This window comes from Cyprinodon variegatus, unplaced genomic scaffold (genome assembly GCF_000732505.1).
Source record: "Cyprinodon variegatus isolate N-32 unplaced genomic scaffold, C_variegatus-1.0 Scaffold777, whole genome shotgun sequence".
Classification (NCBI taxonomy): Eukaryota; Metazoa; Chordata; class Actinopteri; order Cyprinodontiformes; family Cyprinodontidae; genus Cyprinodon; species Cyprinodon variegatus.
Genome location: NW_015151230.1, coordinates 339,604 through 343,649, shown reverse-complemented (window position 1 = coordinate 343,649; position 4,046 = coordinate 339,604). Strand labels below are relative to the sequence as shown.

General features: G+C 40.5%; 1 protein-coding gene across 1 annotated transcript in view; it reads right to left on the bottom strand.

Annotated features, from left to right (window-relative positions):
• Positions 1-3,051, bottom strand: part of tgm1 (transglutaminase 1) — a 52,950-nt gene extending 49,899 nt beyond the window's left edge. The window contains exon 1 of the mRNA XM_015396133.1: positions 3,010-3,051. The gene's annotated coding sequence lies outside the window, so the exon portion shown is untranslated. The remainder of the gene's footprint in view (positions 1-3,009) is intronic.
• Positions 3,052-4,046: the final 995 nt, after the last annotated feature.

Genomic DNA, 4,046 nt, shown 5'->3' with positions numbered 1-4,046 from the left:
GAAATCATCAGAAGCAAGCAGGTGTTCTTCAAACTGCTAACGTGAATTGTCTATGCCATGCTACAATGTGGGATTCAGAAAAAGATGCTGAAATGTCTGGAAGGTTGGACACAGGCGAGAGCGTATCGGGAGACGGAGACCAACAAGACCTCCCTCATCCTCGGCCCTATCTCTAAGAATTTATAGATTACATCTAGTGGCATCTGGCTGTTTTTTTAAAGGTTAATTTATACTTTTATACTTTAAATAGTTGTTGGAGCTCATACTTTTTCACTTTTACCAGAGTGAAGAGGTCAAGTTGATACTTCTACTTTTACCAGAGTGTTTTTAAACTGCAGTATCTATACTTCTACTGAAGTAACAAAGGTGTGAACTTTAGACACCGCTGCCTATAAATCAGACATGCTGCTCTGCCTGCTCATTTGGCCTTCCTGTGCTGCTGCTGCTCAGCCTGATTACAACTGATTTCTCTCACCTGTTTGCCAGACTTCTTAAGCAGGCCTCTGACTAGTTGACAGTGCCAGATTACTGAAAGCCTTGGTTAGTAAGCATCCAGCATTGTTCTCTGTCTGTCTACCTGACTATTGAGCCTGCACAGCCCCTGTTGGGTCAGTTTTTTGGTGCAGCCTGGATCCCAGACCTTGCCCTGGATTCTCTGAATATCTGATCACCTGGCTCTGACCCTGGACCTCCTTTGACCATGATTACCTGCCAAGCCTGAGTGAGAAATAACTGTCAGGGAACCAAAGTTTTCAGGAACCAAGACACCCCGCCTGGAAATCAAAGAAGGTTAGTGGCTTAGCAGAACTTTGAATGATCCATCTCAACCTGTTCTCTGCCCTCCAGAGGCTCTGGTTCTCCTGATCCTGAACTACCAGCAGAGTTTCTTCAATAAATAAAGGAAACTGACAGAGCTGATTTTTTTGTTGTTGTTTTTAAGCTAAATATGTTGAATCTAAATTTGAACCCTAAACATGGAGCCGGAGGTGCGACGGGAGAGTTTTGCTCAATTGTTCTCAAACCTGTTCCTCCACTAGCTCTGCCCCACATGTTTTAGATGTCTGTCTGTTCCAGCACGCCTGATTCAAATGACTGCGTGACGTCGTCTGCAGCATCGCGTTCTGCAGAAGCCTATTAATCATTCCTGCACGACAAGTCAGGTGTGTGCAATCGAGGAGGCACCTAAACCTAGCAGGGCAGTGGCACAGGATGGGAGCACTACCATTAAAGCATAAAGATGCTAGATCCAGAGGTGGAAAGTAACTAAGTACATTTACTTGGTTACTGTTCCTAAATACTTTTTACTTTTAACTTTCAACTCCTACGTTTCTAGGTTACTAGTTCCTTAGCTTTTTAATCCTCTGTTGCTGTTTTTCTTTAAATAGAATCTCATCATGGCAGCCCTTAGGACTCAATATGGACGCCACGGATTTAGAGATTTAATGGCGTTCCACAGGGGGGAGGGGCAGCGTGGTGGTTAGGGCGTAGAGCTTTGAATCCAGAGGTTCTGAGTTTAAGCCCGACTCCCACAGACTGCCACTCTGGGTCCCTGAGCAAGACCGTAACCCCACCCTGCTCCCCAGGGGGAGGGGTTAAACGCAGAGAGTGAATTGTGAGATCAATAAAGTTAAATTTCTATAAATGTGAGGAAATCAGGGCAGATATTAGTAGTTTATAAATTTTGTCATGTTGCTACGTTATTCAGTAGTAATCTGGTTAATAAATTCAGCATTTAAGCTCAATTACATCATGAAAGTGTGGGAAGAATTAAGACTACTGATTTATTTCTGCTTTATTTTTAAATAGGAAATAATCTAATTATCTGTCCTTATTTTTCGTGTCATTTTTATACTTCAGTTCTTTGCAGATGGTGTAGAATCTATAGCAGGTGGTTCTATGTATCAATTCATCAGGTTTCTGAAAGTTAAAGGTTTTATAAAATTACTCTGAAAATGATACAGAAATGTTCCCATGTTAGAAAATTTTACTTCTATTTTGAATACTTAAGTACTTTTAAATGCATTTACTTTTGAATACTTAATTCCCAAAACTGAGTACTTTAATACTTTATCTTGAGTAGATGTTTGACCAAGTGACTTTTACTTGTAGCTGAGTAATATTTGACTATGAGTATTAATACTTTTACTCAAGTACTACCATCGAGTACTTCGTCCACCACTGGTTAGATCTGGACTTTGACTAGACCATTACATCTGCGATAAAACCCTGCAGATTAATGTTTACAGATTACCACCGTTCAATCTCACTCATCTTTAGTTATTTTGCAAAGAAGAGAGAAAATAAAGATGTAAATCTAAGATGAACAGAAATATACCCTGAAGGAGTTCGTACTGCAGAAAAATGTGGTTCTACAAGATAGTGACTCTGAAGGGTTATATATATATATATATAAATATCATTTACATTTCTGTTCAAGAAAGAAAAGATCTAAATTGACTATTATAGAGTTTTCAATCCGAGGAAATCCAAAATAATAAACCCTGAGGTTTGTGGTTGTGTCGTTATCAAATTTAATTTTCAATGCAGTTCTGGTTGTTAAACTTCCCTCGTATTTCTGAAGCATTCGTTTCCTCGCCACCTTCAGCAGATGAACTGTTGAACTGCTGATTGTAAAAGTCAGATTATTCATCTTCTATAAAGGAGCTGATACACATTCCTCACGCACTCATGACCCGTTTGCCTCGGAGGAACATTTATTCCAACCACAAAATGTCAATGAAAAAGCAGCCAGAATAAAAACTTTGGCTACAGTTAGTTTGTTTTAAATGTTCTCTGTTGCTGTTTCACACCAATAGGAATGAAGAATATGAATTAAGAAAGCATCATCCAATAATGCATGAAGACAAAACAATCTACGGTTCTAATAATGAGAAGATTATTACCAGATAAAAATCTACACTGGCCATGAAAACCACTTTTGAATCAATCAAAGCGAACCAACGGTATGAAACCAAAACATAGAAACAAACCAAAAGCAGAGAAACTCACTCAGTTCAGTGGGAGCAGAAGTGTGAGAATGCAGAGTGGAGAAGCAACAATGAGAAGCAGGCTTTGAGTGAAGAAGTTTAAATCCTGAGCTGCAGACACACCCTCCTGCCAGAGACACGCGCAGCATGGACGGCTTCCAATTAAGCTGCTAGACTTTTATTTTAAAAACTGTTGGTTTGCAACGATTCCTGGACGGCCGAGCACAAACTGTGTCAGCATGGTGGAAGATTAATCTCTATCTTAAATTTAAAAAAATAGTTTTTATAATGTTAGGTTTGCAGAACAGATGATTTTTCCTTTAGTCAAGAGTTTTTCTTTAAACTGCAAAGTTGCTTTATTGTAATCTTTATTGTAAAATGTGCTTCCAGAACATTTTCACCTGTTAGGATCAGGATCAGAAAGTTATTTTGCTCCAGTTGTCCTCATGCTAAATGTCTATCATTGTTGCCATAGCTACAGTTGTTTTGTGTAACTGGTTTTCTTGTTCTCGTCAAAGTGAAGGAATGTTGTTCTGACATTTATTGGGTCGACTCTAAGAAAAGTCCATCAGTTCAACCTGGACGGGTTTTATTGTCTCACACTGGAGAAAGTCCCTCTCTGCATTTAACCCCTCCCCCTGGGGAGCAGTGGGCTGCCATTGTGCAGCACCCGGTGGAGCAGGGTGGGGTTAAAGGTCTTGCTCAGGGACCCAGAGTGGAGGCTGTGGGGATCAAACCGGGTACTGTAACCTCCTCAGAGCACAGATCGCTGCTCTAACCAGTAGGCCATCACTCCCCCTATTATGCTGATTTCTTGCCACAGACTAGAAACTTAAAGAAATACACTCACCGGCCACTTTATTAGGTACACCTGTCCAACTGCTCGTTAACACTTAATTTCTAAGCAGCCAATCACATGGCGACAACTCAGTGCATTTAGGCATGTAGACATGGTCAAGACAATCTCCTGCAGTTCAAACCGAGCATCAGTATGGGGAAGAAAGGTGATTTGAGTGACTTTGAACATGGCATGATTGTTGGTGCATGATTGTTGGTGCA